Here is a 6327-nt window from a genome sequence, read left to right on the forward strand (position 1 = left end):
TAAACAGCTCTTTGGAGTGCAAAGGAGAAGAGGAGTAACTGTTTCTAGGATGGGGGAAATGACTGTTCCAAATCACAGCAGAGGTTCTACTCAGCATTCATTGTCCTCCTTTATCTCCCCACTCACCCTAGCTGGGAAACAGGTGAGATCAGAGGCCCAAAGATCCCTGTCAGTGTGGCACGGGTGGGAAAGGAGGTAAGCTTGTCTGTGGAGATTTGCTCCAAGTTACTTTGGCTCAATGATTTCCCCTTGGCCAAAAGCAGATATTAGATCAGGCAATGGGCAGATAATTTCTATCACCTGGCTGGTTCCATCAAAGCCCAGACACTTCCTTTTTATCCTCCCAGGACTATGAATTAAAACCCAGGACCTGCTCGCTAAACAATTACCCTATCACTGGGCTATATCCCCAGCCCTGTTTTCACTTTTACCAGCTAACGTTGCCCAGGCTGGCTTTAAACTTGTGAACTGCTCCCAAATTTTCTGGGTAGCCCGACTGTAGGCCTGCTTTGGGTTTGCTCATAGGAGGAACTAATGAGTCTCAGTGATATGGCGCTCTCTTGAGAAGCCCCGACTTTGAATGCAGAAGACACTGTTTCACGGGGGCCCTCCCTGATGCTCTGACTCTTAGAGTCTTTTCACCTTCTTTTCCTTGACCTTCTCTGAGCCTTGGGTGGAGGGGATTTAATATAGATATCCAGTTTGGGATCGAGCACTCAACAGTCACTAGTTGGTAACTTCCATATGGTTCTTTGTGCTGACTTCGGTCCGGATGTGTGTGTGTGTGTGTGTGGCATTGCATAACAAACACATCAGTTCAACAAAATGATCGGTTCTTCCCCAAGGTCTATAACCTCTCTAGCCACAAGTTCTTGGCCAAGTCAATAGTGCCAGGCATGAATTCCTTCCTGGAGAGTCCGCCTTAAATCTAGCTAATGGTTCACGCTACCCCCCACCAAGAAATCTGTGCCACTGATGTACCAATGAGCACATCTTGCTGGCTGAGTTCATGGGCCTCACAGCTGCTAGTACCCTCTTTCTTCCAGAAGCCTGCCTTGCACCTTGAGGAACTGTGAAAGCTGATTCCCTAGGGAGGAGGTTTCCTGTTATACCAGCTCGATTTCTGCCTGTGACCTTCATCAGCAGGGTCTTAATTCCAAGTTCTGATGGGTAAGCAAATGCAAGGGCAATAGCCTGTTTTGGGGTCTCTTAGTATTCCCTGACCAACAACTTGAAGGGAGATATCCCACACCTGGAACTGTGCCTTTTTGTTTGAGTTTGTGATTTTGGGGAGAAGCACTGTCCCCTATGTGGAGTAATTTCAGCTAAACTTTAAAAAAACTCTTGGTTTGTTTTTATTGTATGGGTGTGGGTGTTTTGCCTGTGTGCATGTGTGTACCTGGTGCTCACAGAGGTCGGATCATGTTGGATGCCCAGAACTGGAGTTATAGATTGTTGTGCTTTGCTACGTAGATGCTGGGAATTGAACCCAGGTCCTCTGGGAGAGCAGCCAGTGCTCTTAACCCACAACTAAATTGAAAAATATATATATTTACTAAGCGTATACAATAGTAGTTTCCATATGGCTTTTTCAAACATCCTCTCACCCCCCCCCGACTGACAACTCTGTTTCTCCCCTCTATTCACTTAATCTCTTCTCTCCACCTGTGTTCTATCTACTATCCCTACCCCTAAATTTTTCCTTCCCTCCCTCTGTTTGATCCTGCTAAAACGCTCTTCCTTTCCCCAGTCTGTGTAGGACTTAACCTTCTGTAACTAACAGACAGAACAGAACCTAGAGTCCTAACAGATGAAAACAAAACAAAACTTTTTGAATTGCATTAACTTAGCCACGCCCCCACTTTCCATCAATCAAAGGGCTTAGTGTCATCAGATAGCATCTAAGGTCTGTCTAAACCTCCAGCTGAGACTCCTCTGCTTTGCTGTAACTACTAGTTAACGTTTCCATCTCTGTGTTCTAAAAGTGTCATTTGTGGCTTTTTTTGTTGTATTATAAAAAAATCCATGAAACTCCTTCCATATTGGGATATGGAATTTGGGGTAACCTAACTCTGGTTCTGGACCATGGCCACTCATTTGGCTCCAGAATAAACTATCTCTCATTTCTGTTTGAGGTGAGAGCTGTGTTTCTGTATCAACACTGGGTATGTTTTTATTTGTTTCAGGCATTATGTGAGAGTTTCTAGCAGAACCTTTGGTGGCATTCAGTTTTCTTCTGCCATTTCTCCAATATCTAATTCTGTATTTTTTTCTGTTTCCTTCCCCCTATTCACGGGGAGGAGGTTGGGTTTCTGTGAGTTCAAGGCCAGCCTGCTTTACATGGTGAGTAGAGAGAGCCTGTCTCAAAAACAAACAAACAAAAAACCAAACACCAAAACAAAATTTCCAGGGAAGACTATTCTTTCTCTCACAGAGGACTGAACTCTGAGAACCGAAGTAGTCAAAGATAAGAGAATTGGCTTCTTAGGCATTCTTCTAGGATGAGCCAGTAACGTTCCTTCTAATCAGGTAATGGGGGTGTTCTTCAGTTGGGGGGGGGGTCTTAAGCTACCTGTGATGGGCTAAAGGTTTCCAGTCCCCTGGAGATTATCCCACAAAGTTAGAAGGAACGTTCTTGCTTTTGTTTCCAATGATTTTTTTTCTTTTGAAAAAAAAAAAAAAATTAAGAGTGTGTATCTGTGTACCATAGTGTAGATGCCTGAGGCAGCCTCAGGAATTGGATTCACCTGGACTTGTCTGTTAGGAGCCTCCTGACGTTGGGCACTGTAAACCAAACTCTAGTTCTCTTAAAAAGAGGTGTCTAAGCTATCTCTCTAGCTACTGGATGGGGGTTGGGGGGAGATTCAATTCATCTTCATTAGATCAAACTGGGACTCTCCAAGATCCAAAATGCAGTTATACAGGCAACCACACGGTGTCACCATGACTTCAAAGTCGTTTAGACTAACAAACAGTAATCTGGATTGAAAAGAAAATTTAAAAGTAAGTAAATAAATAAATAGATTTGGCAAACACGGGAAATGGTGATATCAGACTTGAAAGAACTCCTTCAATTGATTGCATTCGCATTGGATACTTTCTCCTGGAAGTCCTGGCGAGTCACGGATGGATCCAGAAGCAAGACTTCAGAGTAGCCTACCCAAGAACTCATTGTGACAGCCTCAAGATTTTGACACTCGCTTTCAGGCCCTTAGAAGGGTGGAGGGGCATCGATCTAGGTTCTGGACGTTTCAAAGAGACCCCTGCTGAGGAAAGCACTGTTTTCCCTACTCTGAAGGTGGGCCCTATGTCAAAACTCCCAGAATGGAGTGGGGCTTCTTGCCTAGGACCGCTTACAACATTGCCACCAGCTATGTCAAATCAAAGCTTTAGAGACCAGGATTTATAGAAAAGGTGTATTAGTTCAGCTCTAACCAGTGCTAGGGAGAAGGAAGGGGCGGGTCCTGCCACTGTTCTGTAACCACCTGGCTACGTAGCCGTTGGCAAATGTTCACACGTTAGCAGTGGGAACATTGCATCAGGATGATCTGAGCACATGAGCAGCGCACAGTGAGCCTTCACTGCCTGTCCTCAAGAGAGTCAAGACAACAGACCTGGACAGGGCCTTGGGCTAGGATACTGCGTAGAGAGAAGCACTTTTTTTTTTTTAAGATTTATTTATTATTTATACAACATTTTGCCTGCACAGCAGACCTTACTATAGATGGTTGCAAGCCACCATGTGGTTGCTGGGAACTGAACTCAGGACCTTTAGGAAGAACAGTGAGTGTTCTTAACCTCTGAGCCGTCTCTCCAGCCCCGAGAGAAGCACTTTTGTTTCTTGGCTGGCTGACCATTCTCCAGCAGAATGGTGGAGTTCTCACTGAGGCAGACTGACAGCATCTTAACGTACAAGCAACAAACACAGAACAGTCCTCAGAAAAAGTCGAGCAACAAATGCTAGTAAGACAATGAAATCGGAAAAAGAAAATATTTACTTCAGAATCTTCATAGCCCCTTTAGTCAACCACAAACAGTGAAGATCTCAAATGTTTGTAAGTAGAAAAACACATAACCGCAAACATAACATAGAGCAAAATATTTCTCATCCCTAACTAGAAACTTCCTTATCATCTCTCTCCCTCCTTCTCCTTCCTTCCCTCTCTCCCTCCCTCCCTCCTTCCCTCCCTCTCTCCATCTCTCCCTTCCTCCTTCCTTCCCTGCTTAGACAGGCTCTTATTGTGTAGTTTTGGATGGCCTGGAACACATTATAGAGACCAGCATGATCTTGAACTCACACAGATCCACCAGCCCCTGACCTCCAAGTCCTGGAATCAAAGGCATGAGCCACCATGCCCAACTGTGACTTTATTCTTTTCAGAGATTTCCTCCCAGGGAAGAAAATTAGGACTCATGGCTTTGCTGAAAAAGGTTTCAAGCAGAGCCCACATGAAGCACAGCTGGATTTATTAAAAGCAGAAAGAGTGGCTGGAGAAATGGCTCAGAGGTTAGGAGCACCTGTTGCTTTTGCAGAGGAGCTAGGTTCAGTTCCCAGCATTCACACTGTGCAGTTCACCTATGGTGTAACCTCAGCTCCAGGGAACTCAAGATCCTCTCCTGGTCTCTCTGGGCGCTGCATGAATGTGGCGCGTGTGCATACACACAGACATACCTGGGGCTGGGGAGATGGCTCAGCAGTTAAGGGGACTGGCCTTTCTCCCAGAGGACGTTGTTTTTGGGCTTTTTGTGTTTGTGTATTTGTGTGTGCCTGTGCACGTGTTGTTTTGAGGAAGCTGAGAAGCTTGGGACACGCACTTGCCAGGTGGCAGCCCAGGGAAGGTGGGCTTACAACACCTGGAATGTGGCTGGTCCTGAGATGTTCAGGAATGTTAAAATGCAGAGTAAATTACAAAGAAATTAGCAGCAAATAAATAGGTACTATCTTAGGGTTTCATTGCTGTGAAGAGACGACCTGGCCACAGCAGTTCTTATAAGGGACACCATTTAATTGGGGCTGGCTTCCAGTTTCTGAGGTTTAGTCCATTATGGTCATGGCAGGAAGCATGGTGACATGCAGGCAGACATGGTACTGGAGGAGCTGACAGTTCTACAGGTTGATCTATTCAGTAGTTTTTCTTCAATCCAGCATCTTTTATCTTACTGAGTTCCCAAATGTTGTCTTTAAACAAAATCCCAAAGGTTAGATTTTACCAATAAAACTCAGGAGCCCGATGCTGGGGTGAAAGCCTACTAGTTCAGAGATGCAGAGAGAGCACACAGCTGACCTTCCTACTCAGCCAACATCCCAGAATGAAAATCCTTCACCTTCTCCATGCTGTCTTAAAAACTTCTCAAACAGAATGTCCCTCCTTTCTACTTCCTGTGTATCTCTCTTTCCATCCTCCAGACTTCCTCTCACTCTCCATGTTTTTTTCCCGTGTTCACACACTGTCAACTGGTAGCTTGCTCTGCCTCTTGAACTATGGCCGACTTTGGTAAATCCTTTTTACAGAAAGCTCTTGGATTAAAGGTGTATGATAGGGCTGAGCCACACCACAACTAGAAACGGGTTTTTCCAGTACACAGTCTTGGGGTTCACAATGTGATCAAATTTTCTGCAGCTCTTGGGTTTTAGTTGATTCCAGATGTAGCCAAGTTGACAACCAAGAAGAGCCATCTCACTCCTCCAGCTAGGAAAAATATGACATTTAAATAAAAAAAAAATCAGGGCTGTGGCTCAGTCGGCAGAGTCCTCGCCTAGCATGCAGGAAGCTCTTAGCTGGGTTCCTAGTGCTGTATAACCTGCATATTGGCACAAGTGTCCTCGTAGCGTCGTTCGAAAGATGGAGGAAGGCAGATCAAGGGTTCAAGGTTGCCCTGAACTGTATTTGAGGCAAGCTATATGAGACACTTTATCAAAGTGTTCAGAATAATTGTCATATTAGGAATTTCCAGTTGTGAATAGCATGTATGTATCGACATTATTAACCCATGGATGTGTCTTCTACAGGTCAAGTGCAAGCATGCCCTGGCAGAGCCATTGCAAAAGTGCAGACAAAACTTGTCCCTTAAGTCTCTCTCAGCCAGGGTCCACTACTTTCCTCAAGGCTTTGGGGGCGTGTCCTAGGCCCTGTCTATCAAAGTGGAATTGTCCAATCAGATTGTAGTTAGAGGGGACGGGACAGTTTGTGGACTCTCGCGGTTTCTGATTCTTCTCGCTTTCTGTTTCTTCGGTTTCCGTCCTCACAATTCTTTATTTTTTAACCGTGGCTCTGCTGTAGTTAGTGTCCCTGTGAGGTGAAGACGACGCAGAGGACGGAAATTCTG

The sequence above is a fragment of the Psammomys obesus genome, unplaced genomic scaffold, assembly GCF_907164565.1.
Source record: "Psammomys obesus unplaced genomic scaffold, mPsaObe1.curated_primary_1811, whole genome shotgun sequence".
In the NCBI taxonomy this organism is placed as follows: domain Eukaryota; kingdom Metazoa; phylum Chordata; class Mammalia; order Rodentia; family Muridae; genus Psammomys; species Psammomys obesus.